Source organism: Miscanthus floridulus, chromosome 19 (assembly GCF_019320115.1).
Source record: "Miscanthus floridulus cultivar M001 chromosome 19, ASM1932011v1, whole genome shotgun sequence".
Classification (NCBI taxonomy): Eukaryota; Viridiplantae; Streptophyta; class Magnoliopsida; order Poales; family Poaceae; genus Miscanthus; species Miscanthus floridulus.
Window position 1 is genome coordinate 56,569,936 of NC_089598.1, and position 26,411 is coordinate 56,596,346.

The 26,411-nt window shown below is 50.7% G+C and overlaps 1 pseudogene; it reads left to right on the forward strand.

Annotated features, from left to right (window-relative positions):
* LOC136529265 (uncharacterized) overlaps nucleotides 1–26,411 on the forward strand; it is a 56,205-nt pseudogene that overhangs the window by 871 nt on the left and 28,923 nt on the right.

Genomic DNA, 26,411 nt, shown 5'->3' on the forward strand with positions numbered 1-26,411 from the left:
TAATTTGGTATAATATTTTCATTTGAGTTGTGCTTGTTTTTATGTGTTGTCTATTTATTTCCTTTACAGCTTCAATTCGAGGTGTTTCAGAGATATTCTTCCACACCCTGGTCCCTTTTTACCATTCCGCCCTTGTGAAATGTGCGGGGTTGCATTCCGGAGCAATTCAACAAGGAAAATATCTTCAAGAAATAATTTTGGGGGTTGCCTTACAGCCCAAAAGTAGTGCCTTTTTTACTCCTGGGCTCTTTGGCAACCGTAGTTCTGTATGTTTCAGAGCCACAGACAGCTGTGGAATTGCTTTAAAGGCTAATAATATCGGTAATTCAAGACCATTCTCAACTACATACAGTAAAAAGCTAAGGTTTCTTATTAGAAATAAGACTTCATTCAGTAATCTAAATATGAGAAGGGAAGACGGAAGTGTTGCACATAGTTTGTTTCATAGATCTGAGAAACGCCAAAGCACATTAGCTACGTGTAGCACCATTGCTGACGAGGCTTCAACATGTACTAGTAACAGCGGCAAGAGTGTTACTGATGCTAAGACTGACACTGCCAAGAGGAAGAGTTCAAGAGGAAGCAAAAAGGAAGCTGATGGAGATATGAAAGAAAAGGAAGTACATACCAAGAAAAAGAGGATATCTGCTAGAACTCGTAAAGCTGCAACAAAGACGACTGAAGAGTACTAGTGTGAACCAAGAAAACAAGAAGACTGATAATTGTAAATAAAAAAAGGGTGCTGATAGTTCTAAAGAGAGAAAAGTGAATAATAGGTCAAAGTCAAAAGCAAAGGTTTCTGCTTCTTCTTCTGTACCTTCTGAAGCTGAGATTTGTATGAAATCCTCTATTGATGGTTCTGGTATTGAGAAAAAGCCACTGGTGCCATTGTATCCTCCCAGAGCCAAATCAGTTGTGGTTGTGGAATCAGCCACGAAAGCAAAAAGTCATTCAAAATTACCTTGGGGACATGTATGAAGTGTTACCAAGCTATGGTCATGTGAGAGATTTAGCAGGTAGATCAAAATCTGTCCACCCTGATGATGACTTCAGCATGGTCTGGGAGGTGCCTGCTGCTGCCTGGACACGCCTTAAGAGCATTAAAGTTGCACTGAAAGAGTATGTTTTTCGTAGCGTGTAGTATGGATACATTTTTTTTTGTTCACATAAAACATACATATGCTTTGATTATGCATGTTCTCCTGTATAAAACAGTTTCACATTTTTTTGTCAAAGGTTTATAAGCATTACAGAGACAAAGAAACACAAAATCAAATAGACCTATCATTATAGAAGTAATTGCTGTAATGTTCGATAGGTTTGCATGAATGTTTGTCTCCATGATGTTTTATTGTATTCAACAATGACTCCAATCCGCATAATTCTGCAAGTTAGTCAATGGTGGTGTCGGTGTTTCGTACAAGCACCGGCAAGTAAATTTATAGTAATGCGCGTTAGGCTCGGATGGTCCGCTAAAGGACACAAGATTTATACTGGTTCGGGCCGAATGTCCCTACGTACAGTTTGCTGCTGCTCGTGTTATTAGCACCATGAACGGTCTGTAGTAAGGGGTACAAACTATCGAGAGAGGGACTGGTCCCAAGTCTCTGATGGAAGGGTTGAAAGGTGGTCAAGAGCTTCGTAGCCGCTTGACTGTGTGTATGAGTGCGTCGTCCCGTTCCGTCCTCTTTATGGGAGAAGCGCATCCCCTTTTATAGATTAAGGGGGTGACTTTACAAGGATGAGGGCTTTATCTAATCTTGTGGTTCACGTCTACCCAGTCTGGTCCTTCATTCTGATGAGTGCTAAGGAAGATAAGTGCCTACAACACTGTTGATGTCCCTGTAGAGTGTCAGGTTGATTACAGAATGTTGTCCTGCTCAGGGTATGGGCTGTAGTACAGTGGTTTTGACTTATTAGCCTTTCCTAGCCTTGCTCCGCACGTCTTCTGGCTCTTGTGAGTCTTCGTCGGAGTGTCGAGGGATCGGGGTCCGGAGTAACGCCGAGGTCATGGCCTTCTGGCTTTGGACCTGAGGGGTCGGGAAGTGGGCGCCGCTCCCTCGGGTCTACAGCGTGGTGACGAAATTCCCATCGTTCGTGGAGATAGCAAATCTTCTTCTGAAGTGTAGCGGTTGTCGTATATCTTCGTCGGGTTCCGTGTCCCGGGGCTGAAGGCGGCGCCTACAATTCTACAGGGTGAGGAGCACGCACCTGAACAACCTTTCGGGCCCTGCGGCGCCCGGAAGGGTCTAAAGCACCCGTCCCGTCCTCCCCTGGCAGTACTTTTCCTGCCAGGGCGCAGGGTATGGTTCTTGGAGCCATGGTTGACCCGAACGTCTTGTCTTGCCCTGTCTCTATCATCCTGAAGGTGATGAATGGTCAGGTAAGATGAATCCAAACTTTAGATATGGAGCAGGGTGAGGCTCGTTCCTCGCCGTCGGGCGAAGCGGAGACCAATCCCTATCTCCTGGGCGAGACCGACCCTGCCCCTCTGAGGTCGGGCGAGGCGGAAACTATCCCTCAGCCCTCGGGTGAGACCGAGCCCGCCCTAAAAGGCGTCGGGCGAGATGGAGACTAGCCCTGAGTCCCTCGGGCGAGGCAGAGCCACCTCAAAGGCGTCGGGCGAGACGGAGACTAATCCTCGGCCCTCGGGCGAGACCGAGCCCACCCCAAAGGCGTCGAGCGAGGTGGAACCAAGCTCCTGTCATCCCAGTAAGGGGTGAAGCAACACTCTTATGCGTCCAGATGTTTTTAACGTTCGGTGGTTATTGGTTCCACCTTTTGGGGTACCCCGGTATTAGGTCCCCGACAGTAGCCCCCGAGCCTCTAGGTGATTCGAGTAGAACCGCCTGGAGGGTGTTTTTTGATTTCGTCGGAGTTTCTTTGCCAGAGGGTGCGCTCCCGAGCCCCCGGGTGATTTGAGTAGAGTTGCCCGAGGGGTTGTATCGGTCCCTTCGTGGGTAAGGCTGAAGGACTTAATTTTTTCGTCAATTGGATGTTTTTCCAAGTGGGTCGTGGCATCCCGTTCGCTGGGAACTGATTCGGGGCCGACCTAACTGGTGCTTCTGCCCTTGATTTCGGATCGTTCGTGGATCCTTTCTTAGTTGGGCCGGCCGGCGAGCTTCTGGGCCCTAGGTGGGCCAAAGAGAAAAGAACAGGCCTTCGTGGCTTGCGTTTCCCAGGTGGGTAGAGAGTCTGGATTCACCTGGGGAAGGCGAACCGTCCGCCGAGATTTTTGGAGTGAGAGGATAGGGACTGCGGGCGCGTGTCCCGCGACATGACGCGGTGGCGCGCGTGGCAGGCCCAGAGATCGAGGCGGACGGTTGCCCTTCTCGCGTCCGTCGCCCCCTATAAAACCACAGGGTTCGCCCCCAAGGTTCCGTATTTCGCTCCCCTGCCTTTGCGTTCTGAAACATCCGCCGCCAATCGTCCCAGCCTCCTGCGCTCGCATCGCCACCGTCGACCGGCTTGCGTTCGTGTTGCAGCCGCCGTCAAGCTCGCGCCTGCCCTTCCCCCCTACTGCTTTAATGGAGTTGTGGGGCAGATCAAGCATCACCTCTCGGCGTCTGGAGGGCCTCGTCCACCGTGGCCTTCTTCGCCCACTGTCCACCATCCAGGAGTGGTTGCTACCTGGCGACGAGGGTGAGCTGGTGCCGCCTGAAGGGTATGTCATCTCTTTTGCCATCTTCCATGAGCGGGGATTCGGGGTACCCGCGCATAGATTCCTTCAGGGGCTGTTGGATTACTATGAGGTAGAGCTGCAGCATCTAACTCCCAATGGGATTCAGCACATGGCAGCGTTTGTTGCCCTGTGCGAGGGTTTCCTGGGGATTGATCCCCATTTTGATCTGTGGCGGTATTTCTTTAACATTAGTCTGTCAAAGAGGAAGATTGGGGGGAAGGATGTGAACGCGCCGATGGGATGTGCCAGCATTCATCTGCGCCATACCCGGTCGAAGGGTTACCCATACATGCGTCTGGCGACATCCAACAAGGGATGGCACTCGCAGTGGTTTTATGTTAGGGATGATGCGAGTGCCACCCTACCAAATTATACTGGACGTCTTATTGTGGACGTTCCGGAGTCGTGGGGCTGGGGCGTCCAGTCCAAAGACAAGAAACACATCTCCGACCTTCTTTCCACCCTCCAAGCCCTAAAGGGTCGGGGTGTAAAGGGGACGGGGATTATTGGTGCCTACCACGCTAGGAGGGTGGCGCCCCTGATGGCGCGTGTGCTTCCCCTGCATCGGATGATGCCTGGGATACCGTTCGAGGGGACGGTGCTCGTTGACGAGGCGCTCCCTTACTTGGAAGTGGTGCAGCGCATCAAGGAGGCGATGGAGCCGACGAAGGATTCTGCAGGCAGGGTCCTCGACATTGTGTATTCGGTGCCCCCCGTGCTCTTTTCTTTTTTCCTGGATCTCCATTTTTTAACACTTGCTTTATGACGTTGGGACCAGCCGAGGGGGCTGGTCTTCAAGGATAGTCCGGTTCCACTGCCGAAGGACAAGGTCGTGGCAGCGGCGAATCGACTCGCGGCCGAGCGGGACAAGAAAGCAAGGGAGGAGATGAAGGCGAAACGACTGAAGCAGGAGGCACGGGATCAGGGAGAGGACGTGAGCAGTGAGGACAACGATGATGACGATGATGATGACGACGACGATGAGGTAGCTGTCGGCGTGGATTGGGGCGTCCTGGAGGACGAGGACACGTTGACAAGTGGCCACCCATCCGTGCAGGGGCCCTTCCCTTTCCACGCAGAGGGAAGTGAATCGATGAGGTCAGTGGAGGCCGGCGAGTCCGCCGCTTCACACGGCGTGCCGCCCAAGGACCGGTGGACGGGGGAGGGCGGGCTTGCTGCCGCCAACCTCGAGGCGACGATGGAGGGGAGCAGCTCTGGTGCTGCACCCCGTGAGACGATGGAGGGGGACAGCTCTGGTGCCGCGCCCGACGAGACGATGGAGGGGAGCGACTCCGGTGCCACGCCCGACGAGATGAACCCCCCTGCCCCGGAGTAGGGGGCAGGCTTGAAACGGTCCCGCCCAGATGAGTCGGGGCAGGGATCTGGGGATCCATCCCCAAAACGCTTCCGCCGGCCGAGGACGTCAACGTAAGCTGCTAATTCCCCTGTTTTCATCCTTTTTCCATTTCTGTTTTGACTCTAATGGTTATTACCTTTGTGCAGGTTCTTGCGGACGGGTCACCCCCTGGGGCTGGCGCCCAAGAAGAGTCTCGCCCTTCAAGCGGGACAGACGGCGTCGCCTGGGGTCACCCCTGTTTCAGGCAGGAGTGGTGCCGACGTTGGGGCCGCGTTGGCTGACCCAACGGCACCTGTGGTGGCTCCCACGCCCGCGGAGGTTACTGAGCGAGCGGCCTCCTCCGTGGCGGACGTGGAAAAGCCGGCCGAGGGGCGCATACCGCCGGTGGAGGTGGTCATGACCACGCCAAGCCAGGATCAGCCGGGCGCGGTCGTGGTCGCGCCCGAGGGCGTAATGCAATCCGCGCCACCAGAGGCCCAGGTGGATCCGTCCATGGCGCTCGAAGCGGCCCAGACGGAGGAGGGTCCAGCCGGAGGGTCCTCGAGTGCTGCGATGGTGCCGCACAGGGTCAGGAGGGAGCCGCCCCCGGCCCCTTTGTCGGGAGGAAGCCGCTCCCCTGCATGGGGGGAGCCGCCGCTCCAGTGGATGGCCACTCAGGACCCGACGTCGGCTCTTTTCTCATGATCATTCTGAGAGCATGGAGCGGGAGGGTCTTGACATCAGGATCTTGACCATGCTGAACGCCCTGGATCAGGCCAGAGGAGCCCTCTGTGAGATCGTTATCCCTACCACTCAGGTATTTTCTGGGCTTTCTTATTTCTTCGTATGTTTTTGTGTTTTCGTATTTTTGATACCAGTCTTCTTCCTCCTCAGGTTCTTGTTGCTCGTAGCCGGAATAAATCCCAATTCCTCCGCGAGCAGAAGGCAGAGTGGGATTGCCTCTCCGAGGAGGCCCGGCTGCGAGCAGACATGGTCGCCCAGCTTGCTACCGCCCAGGAGCGGGAGGCCCAGGCGCGTCAGGATGCGAAGGAGGCCCACGGGATGTTCGAGGATCTGTCGGCGAGGTCTAAACTGGATGGAGAGGAGATTGCCAGGCTCCAAAAAGAGCGAGACGAGCTGCTGCAGAGGAATGCCGTGGCCAATGAGAAGGCCGGCGAAGTCCTGAAGGAGCTGGAGATGGAGCGGGAACTCCGGCGAGAGGCCGAGAGTAGGGCCACGGCCCTCCAGCGGAAGGTGGACGAGGACGTCGAGGTGGTCCGCTCTCTCCGGGCGGAGCTCGGTGACGCGGTGAACCGAAGGTTGAGTGCTGAAAACACCTCCATCAAGCTGGAAAAAGAGGCTGCCTATGCACAAAGGGCCCTTCAGGTTGAGAGCGATGAGCACGATCTTCTACAGGCTGCGGTCGGGGTGGTCCTTAATGCCCTGAATGTGACGGAGCCGGTGGAGACCAGCCCGCTCGTGGCTCGTGTCGCAGGTATCACGGCTCGGGTGGGCCAGCTTGAGGAGAGTGCCTTTCACGCCGGGATTACCCAGGCCTTCACCGTCGCCCATGCTCATTATGAGAAGGAAATCAACCTGAAGGTGATGAGCGAAGGCTTCCCGTCCACCTACGAGGATGAAGAGCTGGAGGCAATGGAGGAGATGGTTGCTCCCCTTGCAAAAAACCTGGCAGACAATCTGAAAGAGATGGTTCTCCCTCCGTGGGAGTAATTAGTCGAACAATTTTGAGAACAACTTATATGTAATATGTGGACAAGTGTCGGTATTTTTCGAGTCTGGACGCTTTTTCGTGATTTTGCGTCGTAATTTCGTTTTGTTTGATTTTTTGCGATCTTACCAATCTATTCCCCTGAATTATGCTGCTGGTCATGATACGAAAGAAAGGAGGTAGCCGTACCTTAACCAGCCCCCGAGTAAGGTCTAACCCCCTGCATTTGCTGGGGTCGGGGGTTACTAGAAATCGGAACTGTGGTTTTGGTGGCAGGGTCGACGAAGTCCTTGGATGACATTGAACTATTCCCCGCCCTGTCTTCCAACAGAAATCCCCAACCGAGGACTCTATGGGCTCGACAAGGTGGGGCCTTCGAACTTGTGTCCCTGCATTGATTGGCTCGAGCCCCTGAGCCTTGTTAGGGTCTGAACGGGGTCGGCCGTAATTTGCGTGTTACCCCATCCTCAATTTTCGCAAGCGGAGGGGCTGAGTAAACGACACTTGCCTCGACGGCTCGCGTATCGCGCTCAACGAGCTCACTAACGGGTACGTTCGTGTGGAATCCGGGTCCATCATTTGCTGATGGGGTCGGCAGAGCCCTCTGGTGGCACTCCACAACTTCTTAACCCACCTCCCAGCAGATGCCCGAGCCGTTCGACAGGCTCAGGCGGCCCAATGGCCTCTCCTCGATGGAGATTCTGTGGGTTTGGCTCGGGGTTAGAATCGAACGAGAAAAGGTTGAGATGTCTCTGTCCGCTTCTGAGCGGGGTCGGGCAGGGCCGCTGGGGCTTGTCTCAGTTATTTCTCCCTGGCTCTGTTCGGCACGAGGCGGCCTCGAGCCCTTCGCGGGCCGGCTTCGAACCTCGGCCTATTGCCGCCTATATCGAATGAGGCGACGGCCGTTTTGTGATGTGACACGAAGCGTTGGGATGTCTTGTATATGTATAATATAATTGAAATGAAGGCGGGGTCAGTAACGTTACCTTGGCGGTATGTTCGTGCGGGGTTCGGGCCCTGATGATGGGGTTGGAGTAACCTATATAAGAATCGCTATTCTTTGTTTGTCGTATCTCGGTGACGGTTCAAGCCATTTAATTGACTTGGGTAGCCTGACAGCTTCTCCCATGGGGGAGATTCTGTAGGCGAACCCGGTGTTTGAGTATGATTTTTCTGGTGAACAGAAGCACCGTAGCTACCGAGGCGTAGGGTCTGCTAGTTCATCCAGTTCTACTCAAAGTTTTAGACCCATATGTCGTGCCCTTAGTTTCAAGCATACGGAGGGGTCGGGTGAGGAGGATGTCTAGACTGGTAGACATCCTCGGCAGCCCCCGAGTGATGTTCATGTCCCCGCCGTTTGACGGGGTCAGAAGTTCAAGAATGAATTTTAACGCGTAAAGTAAGAAGGCAGAGATGCTTATCTTTCTTTAGACGTTCGTTTGTTGTCTCTCCTGGGCCGAATGGCCAGCCCAGGAGATCCGTTAGGGCTCCGCCTCGCAGAGGTCCTATCGTCGGATCGTCCCGTGGTCCTGCTTGGGGAGACGAAGGGTTGTCTGCCCACATGGGCGCCTTAATTACCGCGTCCGGAATGGGTCAGTGGCGGGCCATACCCGGGCAGTGTCTAGTTTGACCGGGGGGGGGACGCCTCGTCGACCGGGGCGCGTCCCCTCAGGTATCAATCAGCATTGATTTTGTATTTAAAGGGGAGAAGGGAGAGGGGTTTTCGTCCAACCTTTCGCCTTTTCTTAGCTGCAGTGGCTATTCTTTAAATAGGGAAGGGGAGGGGAGTTATCATCCTACCTCATCTTCTGCCTCTGAGCCGCTATCTCTCCTTCTTCTTCCTTTCCGCCGAATGCATCTGTGCGTTGTGGCGGTTCCTGAGTGAGGAAGAGTAATGCCCGAGAGAGAGAAAACTCACAAATCCGTTCGTGAATCTGGAGCGTGATGTCGAGCCGGAGGTCATCCAACAAAAATGAGATGGTGTATGCCACCCTTGGTGAAGAGTTGCTGCTGCCGAAGGAGAAGGGGCGCTGGGGGGCGCCGTTGAAGGGTCGAGATGGCGACTAGAGGGGGGTGAATAGTCTTTTCTAAAACTTAATCGCGTCGGCTAACCGATGCAAATGCGGAATTAAAACTATCGGTCTAGCCAAGACTATACCCCACTATATATGTTCACTAGCACCTTGCAAAGATAACAATTATGCAACAAAGGTGCCGGGCTAGCTAGAGCTCTCCTAAATAATTCTAGGAGCAAGGTTACACAAACCTATGCCACTAGTACTTTAAGCAACAAGGGAGCTCCTACACTTGCTAGTAAGCAAAAGCACAAAGCTAACTAAGCTCACTAGCAATGCTCAATAACAAGGCAACCAATGCCTAATTAGAGAGCGCAAATACTTAGCTACACAAACTAAGCAATGTGACTAACAAGGTTACTAAAACCAAATTAGCCACGCAAGGGAGCTACTTCTATGCTACACAAGCAAGAAGGTAATTAGCAAGCTACACAAGCTATCTAATTACAAGAGCAACTACACAAGCTTAATATGTATAAAAGTAATTGCAAGCTTGTGTAATGGGGATGCAAACCAACGGGAAGAACAAGGTTGACACGATGATTTTTCTCCCGAGGTTCACGTGTTTGCCAACACGCTAGTCCCCGTTGTGTCGACCGCTCACTTGGTGGTTCGGTGGCTAATTAGCATCACCCGCTAAGCCCGCACGTCGGGCGCCGCAAGAACCTACCCCTTGAGTGAGGGTAGCTCAATGACACGCTTTACTAGAGTTGCTCTTCGCGGCTCCCGCGGGGCGAGCACAATGCCCCTCACAAGCACTTCTCCAGAGCGCCGCACAAGCTTCTTGCGCGCTTCGACAGAGACCACCACCAAGCCATCTAGGAGGTGGCAACCTCCAAGAGTAACAAGCACCACCGGCTTGCAACTCGATCACCTAGTGCCACTCGATGCAACCTCACGATGCAATCGCACTAGAATCGCTCACTCACACAATCGAATGATCACTATCAAGTATGTGTGTGATGGAGGGCTCCCAAGCACTCACAAGCATGGACACTAAGTCCCTTGAGGTGCTCCACACCAGCCATGGCCGAAGGCCACTTCTATTTATAGCCCCAAGGGCTAAACTAGCCGTTACCCCTTCACTGGGCAACGGTCGGGCCGACCGGACGCTCCGGTCGTGTTGACCGGACGCTGGACCTCAGCGTCCGGTCGCCCACAGACGACCACGTGTCCCGGTTCCAACGGTCACTTGACCTGATCGGACGCAGCAGCACTCAACTGACCGGACGCTGAACCCCCAGCGTCCGGTCGTTTCCAGTAAGCTCCCGAGCATGACCGGACACGTCCGGTCGAACGCGATCGGACGCACCCAGCATCCGGTCGTTTCCAGTAAGCTCCCGAGCATGACCGGACGTGTCCGGTCGAACGCGATCGGACGCACCCAGCGTCCGGTCACACTCCAGCGACTGCTACACTCCACGTCAGCGCGACCGGACGCAGCCTGCCAGCGTTCGGTGCATTCAGATCCAGCGTCCGGTCAGTTGACCGACGCCAGCATCTTCTCCATTTTCTTCACCCTTGCTCAAGTGTGCTAACCACAAGAATTTGCATCCGGCGCAATAGAAAATAGACATTCTATTTTCCCGAAAGCGCCGAATCCCGCCTCACAAGCTCGGTGGGAGGGAGAGAGGGACCCAAACCCTCTCACCCCTGCAAACACCACTGCCTTTGTAAATGTGCCAACACCACCAAGTGTACACCAACATGTGTATGTGTGTTAGCATTTTCACAATCATTTTCCAAAGGATGTTAGCCACTCAACTTGCCACGCCACTCGATCCTAGCGACAATGCAAAGTTAGATCACTCGAGTGGCACTAGATGACCGATATGCAAACAAGTTTGCCCCTCTTGATAGTACGGCCATCTATCCTAAACCCGGTCATAAACTTCTCTACACACCTATGACCGGTGAAATGAAATGCCCTAGGTTATACCTTTGCCTTGCACATTCCATTCCATCTCCTTCAATGTCGATGCAACACATGCACCAACACGATCAACAATGATATGATCCACTTCATATCATCACATGATCATATTGGTTCATCGATCTTGACTCTACTTGCTTTTCACCGTTGCCATCGTCCATCGGCGCCAAGTCTTGCTCAAGCTTCACCGCCATGCGGTCCATCACTCCAAAGCCTTCGACTTGCCCTTCACGCTTGCAACCGGTCCATCAAGCCAAGTCTTGTCTTGATCTTTTCCACCTTGATCACATGACTCAATGTCATGTCTCATGTGCAATAAGCTCCTTCATCATCACATGTGTGAGCTTTGCAACATCTCCAAGCCATTTTCACCTCCATGGCATATGTTGCTCACACACATGTACCTATGGACTAATCACCTGTGTATCTCACATAAACACAATTAGTCCACCTAAGTTGTCACTCAATTACCAAAACCAAACAAGGACCTTTCAATCTCCCCCTTTTTGGTAATTGATGACAACTCTACAAAGATATAGAAATTAAGCTCTTTTGGATTCATGTTGCTTGCCCAAGCAATTTTACCATGTCAAAATGATTTTGGACAAGTACCATAAACCCGAAATGGTAGTATTAGCTCCCCCTACATATGTGCTAAAGTATTTAATTTGAAGCTTGCACATATGCATAGATTGAAATTGTGGGAGAGTAAATACTACAAAATGATGCTAAGGTGTATAGAATAAACCTTTGAAGCGTGTACCAATCGGAGTTGCATCTTTAAGTTCATCCTTAGCACCATGGTTAGCTAGACATCACTTGGAAATAAAACACTAGATACCTTGTGAGATCAACATTAAAAGCAAGGCACTAGCATTACTTGAAAAGCATACCAAGTGTCTAGCTATCATCCTATGCATGCTAGTTATCAAATCATCATCCAAGGTCTATAACTAGCATACACCACACAAGCATGCATATAGAATTTGAAAACTTATGCAATGCAAGCAAGCACATGATTATGCACATATCAAATGCAATCAATCAAAGTTCATGAGCTTGCTCCCCCTACTTGTGTGCTTCTCTTGTCCAAGAATTTTGATCCATCTCTTTTCTTCAATGTTGCTCCCTCTTTGTCCATGTCCACCCTTCTATTTCTTTTGTATCTCATCTCTCCCATTGTACAATCTCACTCCCATTCAATCAAGCTTCATATCTTTGTACAATCTCTCCCCCTTTGTCATCAATTTCCATAAAAAGGTGTGTTTCTTATTGATGCAAAGGTATGCTCTTTGGGGTAGATGGTTGAGACTTGCATTTTTGATGGACATTACTTGAATATTGGAATGACACCACAAGTAGATACCATTTAGAACTTGTAACTTGTATTACATGTATCTTATCATTCTATACATGGGTCATCCATTTTATGCACTTAAGCTCTTATAGGTGAGGGATGCATTCTTTATTTGATGATCACTTAAAGTTGAGGATCACTTGTGGAACCATCATCTTGCATGATTGATACTATGTATAGATACCACTTGTAGGAAGTGAATATCATTTGAAAGAATCTTCTAGTATGGAACCACTTATTTGATTTATCAATAAAGACCATTTCTTGAACATTTGCTATCTTCATGAGTACCACTTATAGGATATCACTTGTGAGTTGAAACATACTAACTAGATATCCATTTGCATTGTTGTCTTGTGCTTGTACTCTTATCACTATCATGAGCTTCTATGATTGACTTGAACTAAATTGTTTTGCCTAAGCTTTCAAGTCCGGTTTGAACCAATGACAAGCTTCTTCACACCTCTTTTAAGGGTTATCTTGTCAATGTTGTACTTGTCACTTGTTTAGCAATCCAACTTAAGTCAAGTACATGGGATCACTAGCTCATGAACAAATTCATATACTAACCACTAGATCAAGTAATCATTCAAGCAATAGTGGTAGGCTATGAATTTAAAACATTTCATTTGTTATGCATGATCCTATGAAGCATGTACTATATGCACTAACCGCATACTAGTAAGGTATGAAATGATCATGCACATTACAATGATACCTTTGCTATGTTGGAGTAGAGGATAGTCACATAGATTCTAATTCATTACTCCAATAGCAATGTGAAGTCCAATTATAAGCTTGGTGAAGACCAATAGATACCATTTTGAATTCCATTCTTCACCCATATGAAATGAATACCACTTATGATCAAGTGCACTTTCTTGTTGTGGTTGACTTGCTTCATCTTTTGATCTTAGCTTGCATGAGAGCATCAATATGAGAATACCACTTAAAAATATCATGACTAGCTCTCTTTTGGGTGTTGCTTGCTTTTCTTGATCAATCCTTTTGATTGCTTCAACTAAGCATCTTAAATGTCCCTCGGATCACCACTTCCATGTTAGCCTTCGAAGTACCACACTTGGTTTACCTACACATAGGCGGCAAGCCCCTACACTAGGGAGAAGTGACCTCTCTCCAAGAACCATTCTTGATACTCACTTGAAATGATTTGAATGATTGATCCAAGTGATGGACTTAACTTGATGAGTAAACTTGATTCCTTCTTTAAGTCCTTTTCTTTCTACTTGTTTAAGTTCTTTTCTTTCTACCAAAAGATTTCCAATAGTCACTAGAACTTAAACTTCATCTTTATCTTGAGTTTGATCTTGATCTTCTAATTTGAGTACCAAATATGTGCAAACTACACTCCACAATCAAATGGCCTTGTACTCTTTGCTTGTAATGCTTCTAGATCAATTCAAAACCAAATTTAGGTACCTCAAACACTTGTAAACATGTTTCCAACTTGAGGACCTTTCAATCAAAGTGACTCTAGATCAATCCAATACTTGTCACTTTTATGGCAGATTCTGTACTCTTCAAAGAACTAAGCATATTTCTCAAAGTACAAATCCAAATACCACGAAATTTGGTGGAGATGAGCTTCACTAAGTTATCTAGCAGCCATAAAAATTTTAGCTTCATTTGATCTCATATGGACTGCCAAATTTTAATTCTTCCATCACTGCTACATGCTGAAAACTGCTGCACTATAGCTGACAAGAACCACTCCAAAACCGAAGCATTTCTTATCTAATTTCCATGAAATTTCTACAGCATCTCATATCATAAATCTAGAGCATGTACACCAATTTTCAAGCCAATCCAATAAGATTTGATCACTCAAACATGGCTATGATCACAGCTAGCTCAGATTTTTAATATAGGACAGATTTCAAGCAATTGAGCTATACTTCATCAAATATGAATCAAACTTGATACTAACTTGTTTGAATACTTTCATAAGACATATATCCATTCAAACCACTTACTAAATGTCATCTTATGAACTTATCCAACACAAATCAATCCAAACTTGATTACTAAGCAATTATCCATTCAAACATCTCATAGCAAGCAACATTGCATATTTATCCAATTCAATCAACTCATATGCACCCAAATGAAATGATCAACAAGAGATATACCTTAGTTAGCTCATGATCATCCAATTAGCAAGCTTTATCTCAATTATTTGCAAGCCATCAAATATTTCAATAAATCACCACAACTTGAATATGATACTTGTATGTTGTAGCACTTGGACTTCATTCAATTTGTCATGGCGTTGGGATAATGATCATCACTTAGCAATACTTGGCTCAATTATATGATAAATAAGATGAATATCATTTGAACCAAGCCTCCAATGCCGATGGTACCTACAATCAATCATCCACTTTTTGATGGTACCCAAATAAGTTTGGGTCCTCTCAAGTTAGGAGCAACATACTTAGGCGATGCCTTAGTATGAGTAGCGGGATGTTTTGCAATTGCAACCAATGAGGTACCATTGCCATCCTTTCTAAGCATATCATGATCATCAATTGAAATGGGCTTAGAAATTTTACCTAGGGGACATGAATGTGCCATGTGTCCCCTTTCCCAGCATGAGTAGCACTTTCTCTTTGATTGAGCCTTCTCTTCTTTGCTCATGTGGTGCTTCTCATTGCCTTGCCTCTCATGGATTGCTTGAGCCTTCTTCTCAAGCTTGTTAGGACACTTAGAGGCAAAGTGTCCCGTACTTCCACACTTGAAGCACTTGATGTGAGCATAGACTTTCTTCTCAACTTCATTCTTGCTCATCATCTTGGCATCTTGAATTTGCATTGGATGCCTTGCCTTTCCACCCCTTCTTGTTTTCTTCTTCTTGATCATCAAATCATCACCATCATGTTGGTTGATCTTGATTTGCTCTTGGGGTGTCTTCTTTTGCTCAACTTGTGGCTTTGGTTGAGGCTTTACTTGTTGCTTCACCAATTCCTTGGTTGGGCACATTGAGGTGAGATGACCCCAAGTGCCGCACTTGAAGCACTTGACATGCTTTAGCCTCTCTTCTTCTTTCTTCAACTTGAGCTTCTCGATGTTAGGGCAACCATTTGCAAAGTGTCCCGCTTCATGACACCGGAAGCACATGGTATGAGAGAGCTTTCTTTGTTGTAGCTTCTTCATCTTTCTTTCTCTCTTCATTTCGCCCTTTGTCATCTTCTTCTTGAAGCCAAGGCCACACTTGTCGCCATAGTTTCTTTGAGTTTTCAACATATGCTCAAAGGTGACTTTTGAGTTGTAGCACCTCTCTAACTTGTTGCTCAATTTCTTCACTTTATTTTTGAGCTCATTGTTCTCCTTCAAAAGGTTAGTCTCACAAGACATAGAAGTAGAACAAGCATCTATATGTGAAGAGCATGGCATATCTAATAAATCATCACAAGAGGTGGATACATGCTTCTTGCCTACATCACAAGGGTTAGCAACAACATGTGATTGATCATTTGACCCATGTGATGAGCTCTCATTATTTTTAAGTTTCTTTGTAAGTATTTTAATGAGAGAAGCTTGTTTTTCTAATAATTCATCATGAGATGCAAGTAGTGTCTCATGATTCAATTTAAGCTCATCAAGTGAAGATTTATAAGCATTATTTAATTTCTTATGTTCTTCACAAGAGTTCTTTAGAAATGAGTTTTCATTTTCTAATTTCAATGTTTTAGCTTTCTCATTTTCTAAAGACATGGTCATGCTAGCAAGTCTACTAACAAGCTCATCATATGAATCAACATGATCAACCACATCATCATTTGATACCTTAGTGTCACCTTGTGACATGAAGCAATGTGGTGTAGTGGATGGGCTTGTAGTAGCATCATCATGGTTTGAGCATGAACCATCATCACCATCAAGTGTGCATGGGGTAGCATCATCACTTGCAACACTTGTGGCATCATCATCGGAGACCGTCCCATACTTCTCATTGAGATAACTCCAAATCTCATGGGCGGTCTTCATGTCCATGATCTCTCCAAATATGCAATCATGCAAAGATCTATACATGATGTTAGTAGCATGGATGTCGAGATCTAGGCATTTCTCTTGTGCTTGAGTTAGATTATCTTCATCTAACACATGAGAAAAAGCCTACATCTACCATCCACCACATTTGAGGGCATACATACTTAAAATTACATATCATCCAATTTTTCCATCGTGCAAAGTGTGTGCCATCAAAAATGTATGGACAGTCATCTAGCCCATTAGACGCCATCCTCTCGGGTCGGTGAAGACCACAAATGAGAGACCGGGCTCTGATACCACTTGAAGGGTCGAGATGGCGACTAGAGGGGGGGTGAATAGTCTTTTCTAAAACTTAATCACGTCGGCTAACCGATGCAAATGCGGAATTAAAACTATCGGTCTAGCCAAGACTATACCCCACTATATATGTTCACTAGCACCTTGCAAAGATAACAATTATGCAACAAAGGTGCCGGGCTAGCTAGAGCTCTCCTAAACAATTCTAGGAGCAAGGTTACACAAACCTATGCCACTAGTACTTTAAGCAACAAGGGAGCTCCTACACTTGCTAGTAAGCAAAAGCACAAAGCTAACTAAGCTCACTAGCAATGCTCAATAACAAGGCAACCAATGCCTAATTAGAGAGCGCAAATACTTAGCTACACAAACTAAGCAATGTGACTAACAAGGTTACTAAAACCAAATTAGCCACGCAAGGGAGCTACTTCTATGCTACACAAGCAAGAAGGTAATTAGCAAGCTACACAAGCTATCTAATTACAAGAGCAACTACACAAGCTTAATATGTATAAAAGTAATTGCAAGCTTGTGTAATGGGGATGCAAACCAACGGGAAGAACAAGGTTGACACGATGATTTTTCTCCCGAGGTTCACGTGTTTGCCAACATGCTAGTCCCCGTTGTGTCGACCGCTCACTTGGTGGTTCGGCGGCTAATTAGCATCACCCGCTAAGCCCGCACGTCGGGCGCCGCAAGAACCTACCCCTTGAGTGAGGGTAGCTCAATGACACGCTTTACTAGAGTTGCTCTTCGCGGCTCCCACGGGGCGAGCACAATGCCCCTCACAAGCACTTCTCCGGAGCGCCGCACAAGCTTCTTGCGCGCTTCGACAGAGACCACCACCAAGCCGTCTAGGAGGTGGCAACCTCCAAGAGTAACAAGCACCACCGGCTTGCAACTCGATCACCTAGTGCCACTCGATGCAACCTCACGATGCAATCGCACTAGAATCGCTCACTCACACAATCGAATGATCACTATCAAGTATGTGTGTGATGGAGGGCTCCCAAGCACTCACAAGCATGGACACTAAGTCCCTTGAGGTGCTCCACACTAGCCATGGCCGAAGGCCACTTCTATTTATAGCCCCAAGGGCTAAACTAGCCGTTACCCCTTCACTGGGCAACGGTCGGGCCGACTGGACGCTCCGGTCATGTTGACCGGACGCTGGACCTCAGCGTCCGGTCGCCCACAGACGACCACGTGTCTCGGTTCCAACGGTCACTTGACCTGACCGGACGCAACAGCACTCAACTGACCGGACGCTGAACCCCCAGCGTCCAGTCATTTCCAGTAAGCTCCCGAGCATGACCGGACGCGTCCGGTCGAACGCGATCGGACGCACCCAGCGTCCAGTCGTTTCTAGTAAGCTCCCGAGCATGACCGGACGCGTCCGGTCGAACGCAATCGGACACACCTAGCGTCCGGTCACACTCCAGCGACTGCTACACTCCACGTCAGCGCGACCGGACGCAGCCTGCCAGCGTCCGGTGCATTCAGATCCAGTGTCCGGTCAGTTGACCGACGCCAGCATCTTCTCCATTTTCTTCACCCTTGCTCAAGTGTGCTAACCACAAGAATTTGCATCCGGCGCAATAGAAAATAGACATTCCATTTTCCTGAAAGCGCCGAATCCCGCCTCACAAGCTCGATGGGAGGGAGAGAGGGACCCAAACCCTCTCACCCCTGCAAACACCACTGCCTTTGTAAATATGCCAACACCACCAAGTGTACACCAACATGTGTATGTGTGTTAGCATTTTCACAATCATTTTCCAAAGGATGTTAGCCACTCAACTTGCCACGCCACTCGATCCTAGCGACAATGCAAAGTTAGATCACTCGAGTGGCACTAGATGACCGATATGCAAACAAGTTTGCCCCTCTTGATAGTACGGCCATCTATCCTAAACCTGGTCATAAACTTCTCTACACACCTATGACCGGTGAAATGAAATGCCCTAGGTTATACCTTTGCCTTGCGCATTCCATTCCATCTCCTTCAATGTCGATGCAACACATGCACCAACACGATCAACAATGATATGATCCACTTCATATCATCACATGATCATATTGGTTCATCGATCTTGACTCTACTTGCTTTTCACCGTTGCCATCGTCCATCGGCGCCAAGTCTTGCTCAAGCTTCACCGCCACGCGGTCCATCACTCCAAAGCCTTCGACTTGCCCTTCACGCTTGCAACCGGTCCATCAAGCCAGGTCTTGTCTTGATCTTTTCCACCTTGATCACATGACTCAATGTCATGTCTCATGTGCAATAAGCTCCTTCATCATCACATGTGTGAGCTTTGCAACATCTCCAAGCCATTTTCACCTCCATGGCATATGTTGCTCACACACATGTACCTGTGGACTAATCACCTGTGTATCTCACATAAACACAATTAGTCCACCTAAGTTGTCACTCAATTACCAAAACCAAACAAGGACCTTTCAGCCGTGCGTCGTTGACTTCGCCGTCGTTCGCCATGCTCCTCCTTTGGTGGGAGGGGTTCCCTGCCCTGACGCCGTTGTTAGGGTTGTGGCCGGCGATGATGACGTAGTCCCAGACGCCCTGGCGGAGACGTCACTATCGGGGTCGCGGTCGTCGACGATGGCGTAGTCCCCAGACGCCCTGGTGGAGACGTCGCTATCGGGGTCATGGTCGTCGACGATGGCGTAGTCCTCGGACGCCCAGGCAGAGGCGTTGTAGATGACAGCGCCTTTGAGGGTCCTGTGAAGCGGCGGGATATCAGGATGTCGCCGATGGAGAGCGTGGCACGGCGACCGCAGTAGACGAGCTGGCCCGTGTACAGGCCCCGAGCGTCGCCGATGGAGAGCGTGGCGCGGCGGCCATAGTAGACGAGCTGGCCCGTGTACACGCCCCGGACGTCGCCGATTGAGAGCGTGGCGCGGCGGCCACAGTAGACGAGCTGGCCCGTGTACACGCCCCGGACGTCGCCGATGGAGAGCGTGGCGCGGCGGCCGCGGTAATACTTGTAGTAAGCTAAGCAGAGACTGTAATCGAATTATTTTATGGGGGAAGTCCCCGAGTAAACAGTCCTGAATTTACAAGTATATTAGTCCTTTTTGTGATGAAATCACTTTGTAAGTGACGAATTTGTGCAAAAAATGAACAAAATTACATCCTTTGCTTATGGCAAGCAATTTTTTTTATCTTTCTCCTTTCTGTAGGAATGATTTTAGTGCTTTCCGACCCTTCTCATGGTCTAAGTCATAAGAAGCTAGGAACGTGGGTGAACTAATTCTGATTGAACTGGTGAGCAAAGAGGTTGTAGCCGCTGGGGCATGGGTGTCTCGTAGTCCTACCAGTTATATTCAGAATTGGTTCCCAAAATCTTAGCCCTTGGGACTCGTTTATGAGGCGAATGGAAAACTTAGAGAATGTAAATATAACACAGGAGTTTTTTGCAAGCGTAATACTTGTATTACACATGTCATATGTTACGATCACATGCTAGCCCCCGAGTGAGGTCTGTCCCCTCGCGATTTGCAGGGGTTGGAAGTCACTAAGGATCGGGGATTTGTTATGACAAAATCTGATAAGGAAGAAGTGTAAGCTTATGTTAAGGATAGAAACGACGTAGCTGCTCGATGTTCCAGGCATTGGTGAAGACCTCGCCGTTGATGGTTTTCAACTGGTAGGCGCCTGGGCGAAGTACTTCCACGACGACGTAGGGCCCTTCCCAGGGAGGGGAGAGTTTGTGGCGGTCCTTGTTGCTCTGCACAAGATGGAGGATGAGGTCTCCGACGTTGAAGGCTCGACCCCGCACCAGTCAGCTGTGGTACCATCGCAGTGCCTGCTGGTACTTAGCCAAACGGAGGAGGGCGATGTCGCAGGCTTCATCTAGCTGGTCCATGGCGTCTTGGTGAGATGCTTCGGCCCCCTGTTCGTCGTATGCTCTGATTCTTGGTGCTCCGTAGTCGAGGTCCGTTAGGAGAACGGCCTCGGAACCATAGACCATGAAGAAAGGTGTGTAGCCGGTGGCCCGGCTAGGAGTTGTCCTTAGGCTCCAGAGCACGGCCAGGAGCTCCGCTAGCCAGCGTGCATCGAATTTGTTCAATCGGTTGAAAATTCTGGATTTGAGGCCTTGAAGAAGCATGCCGTTTGCGTGCTCGACCTGCCCGTTCGTCCGGGGGTGTGCGACGGCTGCCCAAGCGATCCGGATGTGTTGTTCATCATAGAATCGAATGAATTTCCTACCGGCGAACTGCGTGCCGTTGTCCGTGACGATGGAGTTCGGTACTCCAAAGCGATGGACGATGTCGAGGAAGAACAGCACGGCTTGCTCAGATTTGATCGTGGATATTGATCGAGCTTCAATCCATTTTGTAAACTTGTCTATGGTGACAAGCAGGTGGGTAAAGCCCCCGGCCGCCTTTTTGAGTGGCCCAACCAGGTCGAGCCCCCAGACCATGAAGGGCCATGTGATGGGGATCATTTGGAGAGCCTGGGCCGGGAGGTGTGTTTGCCGAGCATAGTACTGGCACCCTTCGTAGGTGCGTACAATTTGCTCAGCATCGGCTATCGCGGTGGGCCAGTAGAAACCTTGTCGGAATGCATTCCCAATCAAGGTTCTTGGTGCGGTATGATGACCGCATACTCCACCGTGGATGTCACCCAGCAGGAGTTTTCCCTATTCACCAGGGATACAGAGTTGCAGAATTCCAATGTGACTTCGTTTGTAGAGTTCGCCCTCTACAAGAACGAAGGACTTGGCCCGTCGTGCGAGCCGTCGGGCTTCCGTCTTGTCGGCCGGTAGTATGTCGTGGAGGAGGTAGTCGAGGTAAAGCTTTCTCCAGTCATCGGGAGGGTCGGACTTCACTGTTGGGTCCTCTTCAAGCTCCATGACCTCGGGGTCGGGCGGAGCAGTTGGCGGATCGGCCCCGGAGGTCGGACTAGAAGGGCCATCGTCGGCTTGTTCCGACCCCGCATAGCGTACCGAGGGTTTGTGTTGATCACTGGCAAAGACGCCTGTTGGGACTGGCTCTCGGCCTGATGCTGCTTTTGCGAGCATGTCGGCCGCTTCGTTGAGGCACCTAGGGATATGATTGAATTCGAGGCCGTCGAATTTGTCCTCCAGACGTCGGACCTCTTGACAGTATGCCTCCATCTTGGTGTCGTGGCAGCATGACTCTTTCATGACCTGGTTGATGACCAGCTGAGAGTCACCCCTAACGTCGAGGCATCGGATGCCCAGCTCGATGGCGATTCGTAGGCCGTTGATGAGCGCTTCATATTCTGCAGTATTGTTTGATGAGGGGAAATGAAGCCGAACCATGTACCTCATGTGGACCCCAAGGGGGGATACAAAGACTAGTCCGGCCCTAGCGCCTTTCTTCATCAGCGATCCGTCGAAGTACATTGTCTAGTACTCTTGATCGATGGCTGCTGGTGGCATCTGGACCTCGGTCCACTCCGCGATGAAGTCAGCTAGTGTCTGAGATTTGATCGCTGTTCGGGGGGCATAAGAAATGCCCTAATCCATCAGCTTGAGTGCCCACTTTGCGGTTCTTCCCGTAGCGTCATGGCTACGAATGACCTCGCCGAGGGGGAACGACGTCACTACTGTCACGGGGTGCGACTCGAAGTAGTGGCGTAGCTTCCTTTTGGTGATGAGGATGGTGTAGAGGAGTTTTTGGATTTGGGAGTAGCGGGTTTTGGAGTCGGTTAACACCTCGCTGATGAAATATACAGGGCACTGCACCCTGAAGGCATGCCCCTCTTCCTCTCGCTCTACTATTAAGGCAGAGCTGACCACTTGGGTGGTGGCCGATATATACAGTAGGAGAGATTCTCCGTCGTATGGAGGAACTAGGACCGGCGGCTTAGTTAAAAATCGTTTAACCATGTCAAGTGCATCCTGAGCCTCGGCTGTCCACTCGAAGCGGTCAGTTTTCTTCAGGAGTCGATAAAGGGGGAGTCCTCGTTCGCCAAGGCATGAAATGAATCGACTGAGGGCGGCAAGGCACCCTGTGATCCGCTGAACCCCCTTTATGTTTTGGATCGGGCCCATCCTTGTGATGGCTGATATTTTCTCTGGGTTGGCTTCGATGCCACGCTCGGAGACAATGAAGCCGAGCAGCATGCCCCTTGGGACCCCGAAAACATATTTTTTGGGATTGAGTTTGATGCCGTTTGCCCAGAGTTTCGCAAAGGTTCGTTCAAGGTCGGTGACAAGGTGGTCAGCTCGCTTGGATTTGACTATGATGTCATCGACATAGGCCTCAACGGTTCGCCCGATGAGGTCTCCGAAGCAATTAAGCATACAGCGCTGGTACGTTGCCCCAGCATTCTTCAGACCGAATGGCATTGAAATGTAGCAAAATGATCCGAAGGGCGTGATAAAAGATGTCGCGAGCTGGTCGGAGTCTTTCATCACGATTTGATGGTAGCCGGAGTATGCGTCAAGGAAGCAGAGGGTTTCGCACCCCGAGGTGGAATCGACTATTTGGTCTATTTGTGGCAAAGGAAACGGATCCTTTGGACATGCTTTGTTGAGGCCGGTATAATCGACACACATTCTCCATTTCCCGCTCTTTTTTTGGACAAGAACAGGATTTGCTAACCACTCTAGGTGGTATACTTCCTTAATGAATCATGCGGCCAGTAGTTTGGTTATCTCCTCGCCGATGGCCCTACGTTTCTCCTCGTCGAAGCGGCGCAGGCGTTGTTTCACCGGCTTGGAGCCCGGGAGGATCTGGAGAGTATGCTCGGCGACCACCCTCGGGATGCCTGGCATATTCGAGGGTTTCCACGCAAAGATGTCTTTGTTGGCGCGGAGGAAGTCGACGAGCACGCTTTCCTATTCGGAGGAGAGCGCGGTCCCAATACGGACTTTTTTGCCCTCGGAGCTGCTGGGATCCAAGAGGACCTCCCTGGAGCCTTCTGCTGATTCGAACGACCCGGTTGATTTCTTTGCGTCGGGTGCCTCTTCGACGACCCTCTCCCTAAGGGTGACGAGCTCTTCGAAGGCGATGACTACGGATGCGTGTCTGCAGCATTCAACCTCGCACTCGTAAGCGCGCTGGAAGGAGGTGCCGATGGTGATGACTCTGTGGGGGCCCGGCATCTTCAGCTTTAGGTACGTATAATTGGGCACGGTCATGAACTTCGCATAGCATGGTCGCCCCAATATGGCGTGGAAAGTCCCCGGGAACCCCACTACATCGAAGGTGAGGGTCTCAGTCCGGTAATTGGACCGATCCCCGAAAGTGACGGGCAGGTCGATCTGCCCTAGTCAGTGGTGGATCCACAGGGGGGCTGCCGGGGCTACAGCCCCCCTAGTGAGCCTAATCTCTTCATAAATCACTATTACATAGTGGCAAATCACCATTAATCTTTAGTGTTAGCCTTAGATCTTCATTGTTTAGCCCCTCCTTAATCACCATCCTAGATCCGCCACTGGCCCCAGTGGCACGGCTTGCCTTCCAGGCACGACGCCATGGAAAGGTGCTCGGATGGGACAGAGGTTCGTTCGGTCGACGCCCATCTCGTCGAGCGTCTTAGCGTACATGATGTTGAGGCCGCTGCCCCCATCCATCAGTACTTTGGTGAGCCACTTTGGACCGACGATCGGATCGACGACAAGCGGGTATCTTCTCAGGTGTGGGATGGCATCCGGATGGTCGGTCCGGTCGAAGGTTATGGTGGATTCCGACCACCGGAGAAAGGCTGGCGTGGCCGGTCCGGCGGTATAAACCTCACGACGTGCGACCTTCTGGCGGCGTCTAGAGTCGTAGGCCGTTGATCCTCCGAAGATCATGAGGGCGCCGGTCGGTGTTGGGAAGGTGTTGTCCTTCTCCTCTGTGTCGTTAGTGGTGGGGGCAAGCTCCTTCCCCTGCTCCCCCTTATTAAGGCCCCCGACCAAGTATTTGCGCATAAGGCCGCATTCCTTGTATAGGTGCTTGGCCGAGAAGGCGTGGTTCGGGCATGGCCCCTCGAGCATTTTCTCGAAGTTGTTCAGAGTACCCTCCATGGACTTCCGGCCACCTTTGCGGTCGGCAGCGGCCATGAGCGAGTTGTCGTGCCGTTGCTTCTTATTTTTCCCTTTGGCGGGACGGTTGGAGGCGTCTTCGCCGGCGTCCTCGTTCCGCCTTGTCTTTCCGTCGGAGCGATCAAAGATGGCTCCGACCGCCTCCTCTCCAGAGGCGTGACTGGTGGTGATGTCTAGGAGTTCCTTGGTAGTCCGCGGACCCCTGCGTCCTAGCTTGTGGACTAGGGATTCGCAGGTCATCCCAGACAGAAAGGCTCCTATCACGTCGGCGTCGGCGACGTTCGGGAGCTCGTTGCACTATCGAGAGAAGCGCCGGATGTACCTGCGGAGGGTTTCATCGGCCTTCTAGCAGCAGTTCTTGAGGTCCCATGGGTTTCCAGGGCGTTTGTACGTACCCTGGAAGTTGCCCACAAAGATCTCCATCAGATCCGCCCAACTCTGAATAGCATTGGACGGTAGGTGCTCCAGCCATGCTCGCGCCGAATCGGCCAAGAACAGCGGGAGATTGCGAATAATGAAGTTGTCATCACTCGCACCACCGGCCTGACATGCAAGCCGATAGTCTTCGAGCCAAAGCCCAGGATTTGTTTCGCCAGAATATTTAGGAATGTTGGTAGGCGGTCGATACCTTAGGGGGAACGCAGCGTTGAGGATGTGTCGACCGAAGGCCTGAGGGCCTAGTAGGCCGGGGCTCGGGCTCCGGTCCTCGTTGCTGTCGTAGCGTCCTCCACGTCGGGGATGGTAGCCGCGGCGCGCTGCTTCTCCATCATCGCCATGGGCGCGTCTCCGGGCGTCGATGATGCTGCGTACGTCGTGGTCACGGCCGAGGTGTTGATGCACTGGGATGGCGGAGGGCTGCCTGCCGTCTGGCGGTGTTTGGTGGACGGACGCGTCCTTGGTGGGACGCACTGAGGGCGCGCGCTGGCTGGTGTCGGGTTCGCGTCATCGGGACAGCGAACTTTCCGCCTGCTGTGCCGCCGCCCGCTCGAGCAACGTGCGAATTTCTCGGCGGGCGCGACGATCCTCGAACATCGCGGCCTCCGGAAGGCCATGTAGCAAGGCGGTTGCTGCGGCGATGTTCTGACTAGCTCGGGCAAAGTGAGGAAGGGCCCCATCGTCGGTGAGGATCCTTTGGTGCACGGTGCGGGCCGTGGCGCGCGCGCGCCCCCCGTCTTTGCGGCGTTCAATCTCGCAATTGATGTCCGCATACTCTCGGACGAGCCCTTGCCCGGCCTCATCGATCTCTTGCTGACGGGCCCTCAGCTGCTCCATCCTTAGGCGAGATGGGGCTGCCGTCTCATTCCTGGATCCGCCGTCAGGGTTGTTTGTGGGGGTGACCTCTTCCCCGGAGACACTTTCGACGTCACCCTCGGGGGTCTGCGTCATGAAGCATTCCCGGGAAGGGTGGTGGCTCCCCCTACTGGAATCCGAGCTAGAGAACGATCCTGGCTCCTTGTTGAGGAGCTCGTAGAGGGTCTCCGTATCCCGTTCAATCGCCCCCACGAACTCGATGTCCATGGGTGATTGAACCATACGTAGCGTCAGAAGGCGGCCAGCGGTTGCCGCAGCGTTGCGGAGATCGAACGGAAACGCTGTCGGGGCGCTCCGAACGGACCCTTCCGGACACAGGGTGGCGTTGTGAGAGGCCTCCCTTGATGACGGGACTCCTAGGGAGTTGCCTGGCGGGCCCTCAAGCCTAAGACGTCTGAGGTTGATGGAAGGGGGAGATGGGGTGGCTGAGTGAGTCAACGTCAGCTCTCCTCCTAGTGTGACGATGAAATCTAGGTCGCCGAAACACACGTGTACACTCGGGGCCCAGGTGATTGCGTGGGTGGCCATTCGAGGCCTGATTTGGAACGCGCAAGTCCCCTACCTGGCGCACCAACTATCGGTGTTTCGTACAAGCACCGGTAAGTAAATTTATAGTAATGCACGTTAGGCTCGGATGGTGCGCTAAAGGACAC